General features: G+C 38.8%; 1 protein-coding gene and 1 long non-coding RNA gene across 2 annotated transcripts in view; both read right to left on the bottom strand.

Annotated features, from left to right (window-relative positions):
- The window catches only part of LOC139138270 (insulin-like growth factor 1 receptor), a 129,510-nt gene that overhangs the window by 67,281 nt on the left and 42,861 nt on the right, over window positions 1–19,368 (bottom strand). The gene's annotated exons all lie outside the window — the stretch shown is intronic.
- Window positions 166–18,389, bottom strand: LOC139137874 (uncharacterized). The gene is made up of 4 exons (XR_011553470.1): window positions 17,559–18,389; window positions 1,889–1,987; window positions 831–948; window positions 166–351 (listed from the first exon to the last, which is right to left on the bottom strand). It is a non-coding gene; the product is annotated as an uncharacterized lncRNA (long non-coding RNA).

Here is a 19,368-nt window from a genome sequence, read left to right as displayed (position 1 = left end):
GGTCACAGTAATCAACTTTACATATGTATAGCAGCTATATACGCAGCCACAACCCCACCCCCCCCCCATTCTTCACTGCTAAACATTGCCCAACCCCCGTATTTAAAAGCTTGCGGTCCGGTTACCAACAGGCATACCAACTTACATGTACACCAATGCTTACCGTAAACCTTTGAAAATAAACATGTGTCGCGTTCCCACCAATCCCGCCACATTTGAAGAACTCCACGTATTGTAATGAATCAACGGATGCCAATTTGAAGGTTGCGTCGTACCAATTAATCCGCTTCGTACGAGAGACTGACAATATCATTTTCCGGCCATCGATGATGTATGAAGTATCAATAATGCCTAATATGAAAGATGATAGAAGGAAGTTTAACTTATATAAACAGTATCAGCAGAAAATCACTATGAGTAGAAAGTGCGAGCGTCCTGAGTAATATTTTACGAAGGCATCACATAATTATCGTTCACGAGTTAAAACTCTTACGAAATACCAAGTACTACTCTACGAAGGTGAACAAATTTTACTGTTAATGCCAATTCTGCAGGGAGCACATCTTTGAAAGCCTGTGCTGCCCTGTTACAACTCAGAGGGCATCGTTTTCGATAACTTTGTAAAGAAATTACAATCTTTACCCAATTAACACAGCGCAATTTTACATTCATTAATTTACTCCAGCCCGATTTGAACGCTCGAGAATGACAGAAAAAACGTTTGATTTTTAGCGAGCTATTTCAGGTACGTTTCGCAGCCACGTTTTTTCGCTATGTTTCATCATGGATTCAAACTACGAATATTTGCAGTTGTATTCTTGTTAACTCACACTTTGAGTTGTTTACGTTATAAAGAAGCTGATTATAAATATTCGGCGACACTAATTCCTCATGCTTGGATTTTCCATCGACGGTGATATCAAACAAAAGGTTTCTTGACGTGGGCTCCTGAAAAGTCACACACACGCATACACAAAACATGTAATGAATGGAGTGAAAGGTAGCACAACTGCAACAAACCGATTGATTCAGGCGAACACGATCAACAAAGAAAATACAATTGTCTTCGTCGGTCACAATAATGAATCATATACCACATCATGTTTCACACATAGATATTGATGAAATCGTGTGACCACTTAAATATGAGGAATATACAGTCACAGACAAATAGAAAGACAGACTAGCAACGCGGCATGCCTTTTGTTTCATGGTCGTCTCGGTATACTATGGCCTTTTCATATTAAAATGAGCTTCACATGTGTTAGATTTTTGGAGACTTTGTTCGTTGTTGATAATTGTTCGAAGTTATGCGAAAAGTACGACGAGATGGCGTCATGCTGCCAGTCACGTAGCAACCATACTTATACTTTGTGAGCTCTCAGGGCAGAAACACTGCTTCACGCCAATCAAAACATAACACGCCAGCAGTTTCCAAGTGTTCTTCCATGACAAATTTTTAAAAGACGATATGACTGACCGTGAACCATTGAATAAAATCTGACAGTATCGATAAAAGACTTTCAAATTTGGTTCAAACACACTCACTATATATTCATAAAAATGTGAGAGGAATTTTTAAAATGGTAAAACTCACTTTCCCGAAGCTCAAAACATTCCCGTTTTCGCCAGCACGCCAATTCCGCTCAACTCCATACGACAACAGCAACACAAACTTTGCCGAACTTACTTTGGCTTAAAATTGGCGAAAATCGGGAAACTGTCGAAGGGTGCATGGTCGGCACTCTTCGGAAAAGAGAGACAAGAGCTACCTGAGACGAGGCGAACATGGAGGGCTTACGTAAGCTCTTCACACCTTGAACAATACCCGTTACCAGTCTGTCTCTCTATTTGTCCGTGATACAGTAATGACGAAAGAGAAGCTGACCTCGTATACCGGTGTCGCGCACGTTTCGTTGTAATATGGCGGCCAGCCTTCTACATCGTTTACATTAAGATGCAATCTTATTTTCATGGTCTGCATATTCTGTACGTCAAATAATAATTTGTCAATCGCAATCTCGTAACTTTGATGATAATCAAACGATCATTTCCCTCTACTTTACAGTTGTTATTTGTGATCGTGTTTTGGGACTTTGTACTTAACACGATTGAAACTAATTTGGGATAATTGGATTTTTATATTTGCAAATTTCTGAAAGTGTTGGGTGACATATAGCTGAATATTGCAATTTTGCAAATTACTCATAAAAACAAGTGTGTAATATAAAAAAGAAAAGCAGATGAGATAACATTTGTACATTAAATCGACATTTCTTCACCATCCAACCATCCACCATGATCCATTATTATTAAGTCCAATCATGTTACTTGCTCATTTTCTCTCAGGGTGGGGTATGTCTATTATATATTATTATTATTATTATTATATTTTTATTTTATTTTTTTTATTTTATTAATCTCGAACCAACAGGTTGCCCCAATAACAGGTTCGTTTGAAAATAAAAATATAATACAAAAACGAAAAATATATAACAGTTACAACGTAAACAAACAGACAGGAGAATTCACATAAGAAATAACCAAAAAACAGCAACACAGCGAAAGACACACAGAAAAACATCCAGATAAAAGTAATCATTCAGAAAAAAGGATCTTACATAATCCATGACGAAAATTACTGAAGTTATTAAAAATATCTAAATTTTGCTTGTTACAGATAGAATTAAAATATGTCTGAGATCGTGATAAAAATGAGCGTTTCAAGATATTCGTACGTGCTGACACTGGTCTAAAAAGAACAGCACGACGCAATGTAAAAGCAGGAACGTTAAAATGAATCTGTGCAAGGACATCTGGAACACTATAACTGAGTGAAGGATTTTATAAAGAAAAAGAGTGTTCTAAAAATTTTAGCCTGTTCTCCAATGTGGGAAGGCGAAATTCATAACATAGGTTACTATACAGAGCCCTTGAGTAAGCCATCGATGAACGGAAACAAAGATACTTGATAAATTTTATTTGGACTCTTTCTAATTTCCTTATTAAATATAATTGATGAGGGGACCAGATGGGTGAGCAGTATTCAACGTGGCTTCTGACGTAGGAGACATACAATGTTTTTAAAACTTTGATGCTGTTAAAATATTACAAGAACGCTTGATAAATCCAAGCATTTTAAAAACCTTTGAAACAACATGGTTAATGTGCATACTCCAGTTAAGTTTACTTGTTATTATTATTATTATTATTATTATTATTATTATTATTATTATTATTATACGTGGGCCTCAGCCCAAGTACATTTGTTTTCATTCCGTGGGAAAAAACTGTAAGATATGACCATTTCTGGCTGAGACCAGGGAGGGCAAAATGTCTTGGCTTCATCTTTCTTGGCATAATAAATGGCGTAATGATGTTAACTGAATGGAAGTGCTGCTCTCAGCCAGTCTTGAATAAGTGAGATGTGAATATTAATGCTTGTCTATCTGAGTTTTTGCCACAAAATCTTCTGAATATATCAAAATGTGCATCGAAATGCAACAATTAATGCACCCTCCGTTTCTAGTCGATGGCACGACCCTTGCTACACCCAATGGACGAGCCAAAGTGGGAGGGGTAATTTCAGTTTGGTCGAACAAGAGGGCTCGAGACCAGAATTAACATTTGAACTTGAAACATGTTTAATCGCTGACAAGATGTGGACTAGTGTTAACCAAAGTAAAATTGTAAAAAGGAAAGGTTTTATATCCCGGACACAATGAAAACCATTACGACTGGAAACTGTACCCCCAGTTGAGAATAGTAATGCCACAGCGACGGAGAACACTTATCCTTGAGCTGAGAAAACCAGACCATCATTTCGAAATAGAGCTGCAGATTCGAGAAGCTCGTTCAAAATAGCTAGGTACACCCCATAAAGGGGTGGTTTCGAGTTTTGAGGGCAAATTTCGCCTCCTTCATATAGAAATCGTACGTTTGTTTTTCCAGGAGAACACACCATTTGACACAAAATTTGCATGTAAAGGGGTCGCAGTAAGCACGTGGTCAAATCTGTACCGTGGCCGAAAACGACACAGACCCTCTTCAGTTTGTAATTGCGTCGTTCTGTTAGAGCTGCGTCGTTCTGTTTTGACCTGCGCTCTTCAGTTTGTAATTGCGTCGTTCTGTTTGAGCTGCGTTGTTCTGTTTTGACCTGCGCTCTTCAGTTTGTAATTGCGTCGTTCTGTTTGAGCTGCGTCATTCTGTTTTGACCTGTGCTCTTCAGTTTGTAATTGCGTCGTTCTGTTTGAGCTGCGTCGTTCTGTTTTGACCTGCGCTCTTCAGTTTGTAATAGGCCAAACCCGGAATTCGAATCGACCACGGTACAAACAAAGCCATGTGCGCAAACGCGCATAGACGTACGTGTATTTCCATACGCGTTAGTACACATGTGGGTTTGTTTGTACCGGCATCACGTGATTATTTGGGCGTACTGAGTCTGTAGAACGCATCGCGTCCTTTTTATTCCGGAGTAGAACCATTGCGTCGTTCTGTTTGAGCTGCGTCGTTCTGTTTTGACCTGCGCTCTTCAGTTTGTAATTGCGTCGTTCTGTTTGAGCTGCGTCGTTCTATTTGACCTGCGCTCTTCAGTTTGTAATTGCGTCGTTCTGTTTGAGCTGCGTCGTTCTGTTTTGACCTGCGCTCTTCAGTTTGTAATTGCGTCGTTCTGTTTGAGCTGCGTCGTTCTGTTTTGACCTGCGCTCTTCAGTTTGTAATTGCGTCGTTCTGTTAGACCTGCGTCGTTCTGTTTGAACTGCATCTTTCTGTTTGATCTGTGCTCTTCAGTTTGTTTTCAGCATAACTTGGAAGTACTGGAGTAAACATTTTGTAACAAACATTGAACGGTCACTTGGAGAATACCATTGCAACTTTGCAGGGGTGCCCGTGGAATCATAGGTAGTAGAGGGAGAGGAGTTTAGTAGAGGGAGAGCAACTCCACACATCGTTCACATATTGGTTGTTTGCGTTTAATGTATGGTGGTGTGTATTTTTTGTTTCACTGTCTTGTGTACAGAACAGAATAGGTACTGCGAGACAGCTGAATATGAATCTCAGTGCAGTCTGTACTCCAGAGTTGAGACACTGCGTACGACACTAACGATGTGTTTCGAAAGTTTTCCAGACTTTCTTTATCAATCGCCTCAAGTCAGGTTCAGTGGATACATTTCGTGGTATATTGGCAAATTATACGTATTCCTATGTGTTGTCCCACTGTAAGTTTGTTCTTTCATTGTGGAAGCTAGGATGTCTATTTTCTTCTATTGTGTTCAAGGTCGTGTTCGTATTGTGTTTACTAGATTGATTGATATATATATATATATATATATATATATATATATATATATATATATATATATATATATATATATAATATATCTATATATATATATATAAGTACATTACCAGAATATGCCAGCGGGTCCTATACTTTTCAGTTGTGCTATTTTTGTAGGAAATATTTCTCTCAACTTTGTGCTTTTGTTTGACCTCCGTTATATAAATAAATAGAACGGAAAAATTTTCTTTTTGTCTACACATTTAGACAAGAACTGTTTCCCTAAGATAATGTGCACAGTAACAACATGTTTTTACTCTAATTTAAATAGCAGGGAGAGAGGTTATGCCTCCACTGTTACCCTTGGACGAGGCTACCTCGTGGTCGTCATCATCACTTGCTACACGTGGTAGAGCAGACAGTTTACATCCTGAGCATTTTTTGAGCAATTTTATAAGAAGGAAAGTGAGGGCAACTTCACACATCGTTCCTACCTTTGTTAAATGATGCAACTTAAATTGAGTCGATTAATGTGTGTATATACAATCTCTCTTACTACCTAACCATAGTGCGTTACTCTTTTCCTTATTGATCTTCTGGCCGAGGATGTTGCCGAATGAGTCAACTATTCTGAGACACTCTTCGGCAGATTTCACATCTGATAACATTCGAGTGGTGTCATCTGCATATTGTGCGATTTTAACTCATTTTGTTCGATTTGAATGCCCTTAATTGTTTTGTTGTGACGAATGGCGATGGACAAAATTTCTAAACAAAAACAAGTAAGGTGAAAGAGTATCACCTTGTCTTGAACCGCTGCTAACTTGAAATTAACCAGAGGTGACACCATTATTAATGACTAGAAATATCGCAGTATAAAACTTTGACCCATAGAATAAAAGATTCACCAAAATTAAATTTCTTTAAAGCAAAGTAAAGGAAAGGCCACTCGATAGAGTCAAATGCCTTGGCAACATCAATACAAAATAGAATACCAGGAATATCGTTTTCTTTTGTAAAGTGTATTGAGTCTAAAATCTTGCAAACAGCGTCACCGATGTAGCGACCTTTCACATATTAACCAGCTTGATTTGGGTGAATCATTTCCGATAAAACTTTGAAATTCGAATTAAAAGGGCCTTGGCAACAATTTTTATAATAACAGTTTAAAAGATAAATAGGTCCCCAATTTTTCAGTTACAGACGATCTTTTTTCTTTTTTTATCAATCAAAGTAATGGTTGCTTGTCTTTGGGAAACTGACACTGACAACTCTCCATATGGACGTGTACATATAGTTGACACTCAGTACAGTTAAATTACCATACAAGGCCAGAAACGCCATTCCCCGGGCTTTTATTACAGGACATGTTTTTCGAAGCTTGGTAGCACTCTTCGAGACTCAAATAACCCTCACAAATATTTGTTCTGTAATTCTGACAGTGGAATATGCAAATCGCCAGTGAACTCTTCTGGTTTTTCTTCAGGAAACAATGTGTAGTCTGGTATAAATTCGATAAAATTCTTTCTGCGAATTATAAAATTTCATTTAAATCTGTAGATGCTTGAAGTTTACGAATGTCATCTTACTCTAGCACGTTGAATAATACCTTGTGTTTTGACTTTGTAAATATCATCTAAAGCTCTCTGAACTTCATCAATGTCTTTTCATGTTTTTCTATTTCACTTTCTTAATTTCGAGGTCCTTTTTTGATGCTCCAGCTTTTTTTCCTTGTGTCTTTGACACTTAGCCACGTTTTGCTGTATTTTATACAAAAATCCATGATTTTATACTATTTAAGCCTTGGATCAAGAACGTCAGTGAAATCTTGTCCCAAATATTTTTTCATGCTGCAAACCTTCGAGCAACCAGTAATCGCATACAGAAGGAACAGAAGTATGCGAATACACTTATAAATGCCAGACTTCACAAAAGCTACAATAGATGGCACTCCGATTCACATGAGCATACACAAACACAACAAGACCAAACCGTAGACATAGCTTCCGTAATTGAACAACAAACTTTAGTGGAACAACATATTAACACATAAAATCAATCAATCATTCAACATGTCTCACCAATCAAAAATGAATTTTAAGTGACTGATGAAGAAAACTCTGTTTTCGAAACGTAACTTCAAAGGATCGCAGTGTAACGCTAGTCTCTCCGCTCCAATGTGGGTTAACAGCAAGACACGTAAATTACGGGTACGTCTCGCCATGCCTAATCAACCCTTTACATAAAACAGCTAAACATGATATATACACACATAGAATCATACACAAAACGCAAAGAATTCACATATGAACGATGTGAGGAGTTGCTTTCCCTTTATTACAACAAAACAAACCGAAGAGCGACGATCAAACAGAACGATGCAGTTCAAACAGAGCGACGCAATTAGAAACTGAAGAGCGCAGGTCAAAACAGAACGACGCAGCTCAAACAGAACGACGCAATTACAAACTGAAGAGCGCAGGTCAAAACAGAACGACGCAGCTCAAACAGAACGACGCAATTACAAACTGAAGAGCGCAGGTCAAAACAGAACGACGCAGTTCAAACAGAACGACGCAATTACAAACTGAAGAGCGCAGGTCAAAACAGAACGACGCAGCTCAAACAGAACGACGCAATTACAAACTGAAGAGCGCAGATCAAAACAGAACGACGCAGCTCTAACAGAACGACGCAATTACAAACTGAAGAGGGTCTGTGTCGTTTTCGGCCACGGTAAATCTGGCATAAGAAACAATATGAAATGTTGAGTAAAGCCAGTCCAAAATAAACTGATTTGAACTTTTGTGTTTTGTAATTTATACCACTGCAGTAACATTACCTTTTTTGACAACATCACACAATGTAATACGTTTTGAAACTGAATACTCCGACGTATTCTGTGTCTCCTTTGCTAAAAAATACGGTATGCCGATTACCATGTAAGGAGATGATGACGTCAAGACAGATTTGTAGTGCGTTTGGTCCTGGATGGTGCACGAAGTTTTGTCAAGGTAGCTTGTGTATTTATTTCCTAAATGGGAGAGATTAGGGTCGATCTACACGAAGGCCGAAGAATGTTATGATACTCTAAGCGAGCTGAACTCTAACGCAAATGGTTGGATAATTTGGAGGATGTCTAGAGTATTGAATTTCAACTGCGTCACAAGTTTGTGAAATGAGTATTCCGTCGAACGGTCAACGAACGATATTTTAGAAATCTGGAGACATGGCACATCGCATTTTTATTTTAGTATTTTATATTTTACAAAAGATTTAAGAAGCAATGATTTTGTCGAAAATTCTGAAAAAAATATAGGAAGATTTGATCGCGAACACATTTTCACTTGGGGTCAACTAGCCCTGCGTACGATGCTGTGTGTTCCGCTACAGCTAATCGCCCCGCTCACCACAGCCCTGCAAAGACCCGTACGTAGGGTCGGTGACTTCAAATCCATTTTGGGACTTGACGTAAAAAGCCAAATTACTGCCGAAATTCAGCGTTCTTGGGCCCAAGTCGTATCCCAGCCTACCTCAGCTACTCGATCGCTTCCGAAAATGACAGTCTTTTATTCACTTCTCGTAAATAACCGTCGATGTCGGCAACTCTCTCGCTAGCCCTGCGTACGATGCTGTGTGTTAGCTGTAGCACATAGCATCGTACGCGCGCGGGGCTAGGGGTCAACATGGGGTCGCAGCCATGTTGCCTCAAAACTTATTTCTGTCTGCACTCAAAACTCAAAAATGTCGGATATGAACCTGAAAAATCGATGCAATTTTGTCAAACTTCGGCGAAATTTCAGCCTATAGACAAAATTTCATCCAGGTAAGGTAAATTTACTGAAATTTGATCGACAAATAATCCTGAGCTTGAACGTGACAGCTCGCCTTCTCTCGGGAAGTCAAGCATCCAGCTGCCCATACACAGTTGCCCATATGGCCAGGTTATGAGATTGTTTCAAGCGACGGCGGCAGACCGTACGGGGCTCTGGATATGAACCTACCGCCGGTGTAGCTGTAATAACTGTTGCGTTGTTTTTAGTGCCCACGGACGAAGTCCTGGGGGAGTTATAGGTTTGGTCATGTCCGTCCGTCCGTCCGTCCGTTCACGCAGATATCTCAGACATGCCCTGGTCAATTTCTATCAAACTTTGCACAAGAATAGTACCCAACCCCATACAGATGCACGTCGATTTGTTTCACAATGCGATCAAATTTGGCCGTGTTAGAGGACTTTTTAGTTTACACCTCCATAGACTCCCATGTATAAGGCAGTTCTCCATAGACTCCCATGTATAAGGCCAAGAAAAATAAAAATTTAGTTTCTCATCGTATTCATATTGCCTAAAGAATGCAGTGACACAGTTTTTTGTCCCCACGGATAAAGTCCAGGGGGCTTATAGATTGGGCCATATCCGTCCGTGAGTCCATCAGTGAGTCCATCCTTCATATTTGGTATGATAGGACACCTTATGACACCATATATTGTACCTCATTAATTATGCGCATATCTTATTTTGAGCGAGCCAATAGAGCTAGAGGTCTGATTTTTGGTATATAGGAATAACTTAGCAATACAATTATTATGACAAAATGTGACGTGACCTCAATGACCTTTGACCTCAAAAATATATATTTCGTCCACAACTCAGTAACCACAAGTGCTACACCCTTCATATTTGGTATGATGGGACACCTTGTGACACCACATATTGTACCTCGTTAATTATGCGCATATCTAATTCTGAGCAAGCCAATAGAGCTGGATGTCCGATTTTTGGTATATAGGGATAACTATAGGGTAGAAATCTAAATATGCCCATCTAAATATTAGACATCGAGAACAAAAGAAATTTGCTGTAATTTTAATATTTAAGGAGTTTAAGCAATTCCACTATAAATAAAGAACCCCTGCCTCAAACTCCACAAAAGTTGCTAGACATATTTTGCCGTTGTCATGCCATTGCTTCGTTTAATAACCAGTTAATCAAATGCCTAATTGACAGGAGGAAATTCAAGACCATATTTGAATAGTAGTATATATTGTCCTCAAAATTACTCTATCACGGTCCAAGTACTCATTGCCTTCAGCAATACTGCCTTGTTATTATTATTATAATTACAAGTTTAGGGGCTATAAGTATTATATAGAAATCTAATAACAATTCATTGAAGCTGTGGGAATCTGAAAAAAAGGTGTTGTTTATTTTAATTTTGTCAATAGGGATGACTTCTAATTTTTCGTACGTATATTCTCTCCGCCCAGTTAGATAGGTGTTTCTTTTGACATCACTACCCTCATGAATATTCATATACTTGCAAAAACCGACAGTCGCTGTCTGGCAGCGCGTGCTCACAGCTGCTGAGCTAGCTGCACAGCGTAGCCTTCGAATGCAGGCCCATCGTAGCAGTCTTGGGCGCCCACAAACAAGGCACAGCGACTGTGGAGAGTCTATGCCAGTTGAATGTTAAACGTATCTTCAGCGTGGCATTTGTAGGTGTGGCGAAAACCATAAACCCTCTCCCTGTGCTGACGTTGTTGGGTTTTATTTTGTTCATGTGCATTTACTGTAAGCAATCGAGGAAGTTTTGGGATGGAAATAGAGCAAAAGCATGAGTTTTTCCGCGAAATCTGTGCTGCAAATATAACTTCACGCATGCGCACTCGTTTGCCAGTGTAGTCTGCGAATATGCGCATGCGCAATTGAGTCTATTTGCGCGTGAATGTGTCGTCTGTACACTACGTCTCGTGCTATAATCATGCCGTTGAGCTTTGCATGTTGACAGAAACTGGAATTACTGCAGAGAATACCTTTCAGGACATCACATGTGAGTCTCTAAGGTAACAAGTAGGACGTTTAGGAAATCCTTTCAGAAAGTTCACGCCGCCTGCGGCCATTTTGTGGAGTATAAGCTTATACGTACCTGGAGCGTATACAGTATTTATACTGTACATATTGCCGGACTGTATGCGATGGAATTTTGCGTTTCACGTACGTCGTTCAATCGTTCAGATGGAAATGCCGCCCTTCTCCAAACTTTGAAAAATTAGGGTGACAGACTTTGGAATGCTAACTCTTGTATAACAATGACGTAATTTAATGAGAAGACATTTGTATTCAAGCACGGCAACAGTTTTTGATTTGAGAACTCTCATCATGTCGGATTCACTGAAACAGTGAGTATTCAACAACTTTTTCCTATGTCCATGTAGCACTTGTGCAAAAATAAGCGAATCCACAGGCCTTTGGCGAATCAATAAATGCGTTTTTCACCAAGCTGAAAGGTTGAAAGATGCATCCGTCACTTTGGGACTAGCTAGATAAATGCAGTCAAACCCAGCTGGGCATAGAAATTTGCCATTGTATGACTTTGTTCTGGAGACGATCGGCCGTGCCGTGGAACTTTGCAACAAAGTTTCAATATCTGATGAACTGACGTACTTGAATGACAGGCACAGGAAACGATGGCCAATAAAACGCATTCTCGTTGCATTTTGATAATATGCAGTGTTGCGGCCAGGAATTTTAGATCAGGGGACACTGTGTCCCACTACCATTTATTTTTGGGGACATTTTGTACATTTTGGGGACAACAAGCAGATGTCAGTCAAATTTTGCATTATTTCGTAACACATTAGTTTCACTAAACCAAATTCAAGCTACCAGGACCGCGTCGCTATGCTTGAATTTCAGGCAATTGAAGCAGTATACCATATCTGCCGCAAATCAGAGCTCAGACGGACTTCAGTCAAGCAAATTAAGATATTAAGACATGTAGCTAGCTCTGAAAATACGTAAGTGTAAGCAAAACAAAGATCTTCCTCAGTAACAGATATTGTAGACTACGCCCATCACAGTCGACTCACGAGTGCGCCCGAGGTGACCCGCAGTACGCAAGAATGCGGGACAACAGGTTCCGTTTTGGGGACATTGTCGCAAGGGCGCGTCCTGGCGGCAACACTGTATAATGTGTCAATCACAATGACACGGAAATTATGCCTTCTCCCAACAGAAGGGCCATGGTCTATTTTAGCCCTGCTACAGTATGAAAAGGCCATATTGTTTTCATGTTGTCATGGCGACTTTTAAAATTTGCATACAACTCTGAGAGTGAAACGTGGTCATAGGTCACAAAACTCCCACTGTCGTCCATTATACCTGTTTCCTTGGGTATAAAGGTGTGCAAGTATACACATCAAAGACTAGAAAATTCACTTCATGGGCAGAATCTTGTAAAATAGCCCCTCTTGTCTGGGTTAACGAAAAAAAGATACCCCTGATCTAAAATATGCATGGACTACCAGCCACCGGGCTACCAACTTCAGAAAATGGTAGCCCAAGTGGTCTACCATGGAAAAAAAGTTAATTTCGAGCCCTGGCAGTATTAAACATGAAACATTTAACTTGTAATATTTCCCCCTTGTCTTGGCCTACTGGGTTTCAAAAAAACGTTTAAAGGTAAACAGGGACCATGTTCAAATGGTGAAATTTTCACGGAAATTGAACCTATTATTATTCGCGTTATTATTTCTATATAATATTCATATTAATTATTACACTTTATTTAAAGAGAGTAATCTGATTACCGTAAAGTAATTGTAATTTCCATCAGAGCCGTAATGAGAAGAGAGGCAAAATACACAAACAAATCATCGAATAAACAAAAACATATGGAATAGACGAACAGAAGATGTCGAAGACAAAGGAAAAATAGGCTAGTCTAAGTCAGAGCCTTCATTACAATATTTCATGAAAAGATAACCATGTAGTTTTGATTTAAACGTCGACAAGGCGTCACAGTCACGGATAGTTGGGGGAATGGAATTCCAGATTTTAGTAGCTCGATATACAAATGATCTTTGACCCATGCCTGTCCTAAACATTGGTGGGTAAAGGTTACCATTACTAGAACTACGAGTATTTAAACGATCCATTTCTGAGAGAGGTTGGAATAGATCACTAATATAGCTTGGTGCGAGACCATTTAAAGCTTTGAAAGTCATAACAGCAGTAAAGTATTCAATACGTAAATCTATTGGCAACCAGTGCAAACTAACAAAAACTGTTCGAGAAGGAAAAGTCGTGTCAACTCCGAGAATTACCTTCCAGCCTTTTCTGGAGTTTGTACAATCTTTGGAGATTGGTCTTAGACGTACTAGCCCAAACAATACACAGTAGTCAATTGCAGACAAGAAAAAAGCGTTATAAACTAGCAAAAGAACACTCCTTTGAGAATAGGGGCGTAGTCGTCTTATACACCAATTCTTGCAGACAAAGTCTTGCACAAATTATCTATGTGGTCATCCCAGCATAAAAGTTGTCTAATAGAACGCCAAGTAGTTTGTGAACAGCAACACTGTCAATGAGAGTATCATTGATCTGAATGTGAAATGAAATATCAGAGTCGGCTAAGTGATACATTTTGGGACGAGACGCAACAATCATATATTTTGTTTTAGTGGTGTTAATTGCCATGCTATTGTTACGAATCCAGTTTGAGATTGGCACGAGATCTCCATTCAGTCTCCCCTCGACTTGTTCAATGTCAATTCCAGAAACACACAAAGTTTGGTCATCGGCAAACATATCTAAGCTTCCCATGTTGAGGCAAAGGGGAAGATCATTAATGAAGCTCAAAAACAGAAGTGGACCCAAAATGGACCCCTGAGGTACACCACACATAATGGACAAAATATCGGAGTGTACACCTAAATAGCTAACAAATTGGCTTCATCCTGTAAGGTATGATTGAAACCACTTTAGTGACAAATCAGAAAGTCTGTAAACAGAAAGTTTTCTCAGTAAAATGTTATGATCAACAATTTGCAAGATCAAAAGCTTTACATAAATCTAAAAACAATACACCACTATACAATCCTTGATCCATATTCTGTAAAAGCTGGTCAGTTAACTTGACTAAAGCACTGTGACAAGAGTGATATGGTCTAAAACCAGATTGCGAGCTGACAAAAAGATCTTTTGAATGCATAAAATTGTACAGACTAATATAAACATGTTTCTCTAGTATTTTAGAGAAAACAGGCAGACGTTAGATAGGCCTATAGTTGTTTACATAACTCTTAGAGCCTCCCTTATGAATCGGAACTACTTTAGCACATGTGAAACAGTCGGGAAATGTACCACTGGTAATTGACAAATTAAACATTTCTGTAACAGTTTCTGCAATACACGAAACACCCATTTTCAAGAGTTTGGGAGAGACATTGTCATTACCAGCTGATTTACATTCATTCAGTATAGAAAGCTGCTCTGTGACAAAATTAACAGAAATCGGAGGAATCTTAAAATTTGCCATGGTAGCACCAATTTTTGAACTAACCCAGTTATCAATAAGACCCATGTCAGGTGAAGCATTGAGACTGGAATGATACTTATTAACAATACCTGTAAAATACGCATTGAAAACCTTGGCAATATTCTTATGATTGGTTAGCTTTTCACCCTTATACAAAATACAGGGACTTTGTGAACGAGAATTATCATGAGAGAGAATATCATTTATACAACGCCAAATAATAGACGGATTTCTAGAATTGTTCCTGAAAATGTCACGATAGTGCTGTCGTTTTGCATAGGAAATAGTGTGTACAACTCTGTTTCTTAAAGATCTATAAAGTAGCCAATCATTGGGAGACTTGGATCGGGTAGCCTTAACAAGATGATAATCCCGGACATGAATGAGATCAAGAATATCCGGAGTGAACCATGGCGGCTGTCTGAGTTTTTCACACGTTTCTCAACAAAAGGAGCATGCGTATCACATACCTGGTTGAAACAATTGATCCACTTATCAATGAGTTCATTCACATCATGTATCGCAGAGAGATGTGGCAAATGGGAAGCATACAAATCACAAATAAAAGTATGTGTGGAAAAATTACAAACTGTCTGCATTTTATAGAAATATGAGAACCTGTAGTAATGTCACTTGCATGAAAACGCCTCACAACACACATGGGATAGTGATCGGAAGTACCAACTTTGGGAACGCACACATGAGCAATATTCATTGGACAGGTTACATAGATATGGTCAAGAAGAGTACCGGAGGATGGACGAGTGGGAACAGTGACAAGTTGCTCGAAATTCAGAGATTCCATTGCTTTATGAACATTGTGTTTCTTCCCCATGAGAGTAAGAAGATGTATGTTAAAATCCCCTAAGACAATGATTTCTTTGTTTTCAAAATACGCTGATTCTATCACAGATTCCAAATCTTTATCAACAGAGAGTGTTGAGCTGGGCGGTCGATAAACACCGATAACAAGAAGAGGGCGCGCATTTTTCACAGAAATTTCAATAATGATAATTTCAAGAGTACTAAGTTCTAAATCTGTTCTTCGGATACAGGAAATGTCAGAGTTGATATATGCAAGAAGACCCCGCCCGCTCCAGAAATCCTGTCTTTTCTTTGCAAATTATACCCCGACACAATAAAGTCAAGGTCTTGGTGAGATTCAGAGAGAAACGTTTCACCTAAAATCAAAATGTCAAAAGGCTTGTTCACGTGAGAAAGCAATAACCTGAGTTCGTCGATCTTGTTAGTAATATGCTGAACATTCCAGAAGTCTCCATGAGTAATGTGTCTTTTTGGACGGGACACTGGTCTGATTCATCTGCATTACGTTCTTGGCGTACAACATCATCGGTTTGTGTAGATGAGCATGTTGTTGCTGTTGAAACTTCCTGGGTTTGAATAGGTGGAGCATTATCACTATCTTGAAGACGCAGTTTAAGCTCTGCATTCTCTTCGCAAAGTACAAACATCTTTTCCATCAGGTTGGTATTTTCTTGATTACACGAGGAGTACATAGACAGAAGTTTAGCGTTCGTCTTTTGTAATTCTGTAACTTCACCTCTGAGAATACTGATGTTTTGCGATATCAGCCTGCAGTCATTGCAGGGCCAAAAATAACGGTTTGCTTCTTCACTGGTGACATTCATACACTGAAGGTGAAACCATTTGTAGCATAGGCTACACCGTATCATATCACCAGAGCCAGAGCCATTCAGACGACAGTTTTCGATACAATATTTCACAGCGGCTGTCTCTGACTGTATGGAACGTTTCTTCTGAGCATTTCGTTTCTTCTTTGATTTACTAGTTTTCTTGCTAGGATGTTTCACTTGGGTGTCGGAAGAGCCTGGACTAAGTTCAGCCGTTGTAAAGTCGTTCTCAGATTGGCCGTGTTCCGAATAGCTAAAACTTTTCATCAGTGACTGGATGGGTGAAGTAACGAGGTCCAAGATGAATTTTGGAGACGTTGCTTGTTTTCTGTTAGAGTCATTCATGCGATCTTGAGCGCGGTTGTGAGAGCATTACCAATGAAATGGCAGGAAGATCTGATTTTGTCAGCTGAAACGTTGGGTAAAAGTTCGGTCATATCACTGTTCATTTCCTCAACAAGAGGCCATTTGCAGAAAGACTTTAGTTCGTTCATTGACATCATATTTACCTTTGCCATGTACTTGTCCTTGATTCTCTGTTCGACTTCGACTGGGACATCAATCTTGTCAGATTTCCTTTGTCCAGGCATTCTGTGTTATGATGCAAATTGGAGCTGAGACTATTGAGTTTCCGCCAAGCCAAATGGGCGAAGGTACTGCTCGACGAAAACACAACTGACGAAATGTAGCAAGACCGCAGAGACTTACAGATAAGAAAAGTGATCAAGAGTGTCCCATGTACCAACAGCTATCGTCCATAAACCACTTTTCCGTCAAATCACACCAAAACACATAACAATGTTAATCAAGAGACATAATGATTGTTAACTTAGTATGTGCTGAAGTGATGGTGGAATAAGTGTTTAGCAAATCGTTCTCGAAAACAAATTGTTTGTTAAGTCACACATTTTGGATAACATTAACGGTATTACTGTTTTAGACGATATATTTCTAAACGACAATGACTGACCATCATGATACGTCAAAGACCTGGTCCTTGTTCCAAACAAAGCTAGTTTAGTACTTTTCTCGTACCTTTGACATTGGACGATTATATGTGATTAGCGAAGTGCTCCTTGTTGCATATATATCTATTTATCTATATATCTATCAATCTATCAATCTATCTATCTTTCTATCTATCCATCAGTGCCTCCTATACTTATATATATATATATATATATATATATATATATATATATATATATATATATATATTATATATATATATATATATATATATATATCAATCACGGGGCGCAACAAGCATACATATCAATCACTTAAAATACATAGCAGTTAGCACTTACCGGTGCCTTTACCAAAATGAACAGGTTGAAGTTCGCTGTAATACCTACGTCCATCAGGCTCATAACAACTATAGATTTACCGTCTTCACCGACTCCAAATCGATTGAACTTACACATTGCAAGAAAGAAAAAACAGAAAATGCAAAGAAATTAATTGGTGGTTCCTGACCACTGCGTTATACAATGTTGCTGAATTTTTGTTGTTTTTTGTACATCGACAGAAATCGCATTGCTTCTTTATGAGGATTATTAAGGGGTTCCATTACCAAAAGAGGGTCGAACGAGATAAGATGTAGGGAAAAGGGGTTTTCATGAAAATAGAAGGGCCGTTTCGAGCATTAGACAAAAGATTGTCGAATCGAAATGGTTGCGCTGCAAATTTCCTGGATAGTTCATGGAAATCAATGTTCGAATAATGGATTGATAGTAGGGCGATGCTGTGGAATACACGATTGGAAATAATTTAGGATAATTGGATCTTCATATTTTTCAAATTCCTCAAAATCGTTAGGTGCCCTATAGCTGAATGTTGCAATTTTACAAATACTCATAAAAACAAGTGTCTAACTTAAAAGGGAAGGTAGATGAGCTTATATTTGCAGATTAAACTGACTTCACTATCAAATCATCCCAAATTAGTTCCAATCGTTTTCCTCATGAAGAACAGCTTTCTACGTTCAGGAATCATATACGTTCTGGTATTCAGTCAAATATGGCGTCGACTTAAAACTCAAACACGGCAAAAATATTCTGTTTGAAAGATAAGTAGTAATTTAAAAATGGAGTTTTCTTTTTTTATTTTCTTTTTTTCAAAGGTGATTGTGACTGATGTTGGTGAGAAAGTTGCATTTCAATGAATACTGTAAATTTAAATGTTCTGATGTCATATTATTGAAACTTATTGAATTATATAATTGCAATGTTATCAATGTCGAATAGCGCTCATTAAGGTTTCGAGACCACGGGTCCGAACCCCTTTAGTAATCGTTCCATTTATTATTATTATTATTATTATTATTATTATTATTATTATATTATTATTGTACTTGGGCCTCAGCCCAAGTACATTTGTTTTCATTCCGTGGGAAAAAACTCTGTAAGGTATAACCATTTCTGGCTGAGACCAGGGAGGGCAAAATGTCTTGGCTTCATCTTTCTTGGCATAATAAATGGCGTAATGATGTTAACTGAATGGAAGTGCTGCTCTCAACCAGTCTTGAATAAGTGAGATGTGAATATTAATGCTTCTCTATCTGAGTTTTTGCCACAAAATCTTCTAAATATAATCAAAATGTGCATCGAAATGCAACAATTAATGCACCCTCCGTTTCCTAGGCGATGGCACGACCCTTGCTACACCCACTGGACGAGCCAAAGTGGGAGGGGTAATTTCAGTTTGGTCGAACAAGAGGGCTCGAGACCAGAATTTAACATTTAAACTTGAAACATGTTTAATCGCTGACAATATGTGGACTAGTGTTAATCAAAGTAAAATTGTGAATAGGAAAGGTTTTATATCCCGGACACAATGAAAACCATTACGACTGGAAACTGTACCCCCAGTTGAGAATAGTAATGCCCACAGCGATGGAGAACACTTATCCTTGAGCTGAGAAAACCAGACCATCATTTCGAAATAGAGCTGCAGATTCGAGAAGCTCGTTCAAAATAGCTAGGTACACCCCATAAAGGGGTGGTTTCGAGTTTTGAGGGCAAATTTCGCCTCCTTCATATAGAAATCGTACGTTTGTTTTTCCAGGAGAACACACCATTTGACACAAAATTTGCATGTAAAGGGGTCGCCAGTAAG

Source organism: Ptychodera flava, chromosome 8, assembly GCF_041260155.1.
Source record: "Ptychodera flava strain L36383 chromosome 8, AS_Pfla_20210202, whole genome shotgun sequence".
In the NCBI taxonomy this organism is placed as follows: Eukaryota; Metazoa; Hemichordata; class Enteropneusta; family Ptychoderidae; genus Ptychodera; species Ptychodera flava.
Note: the sequence above shows the minus strand (reverse complement) of the source record. Positions and strands in the feature narration are given on the sequence as shown.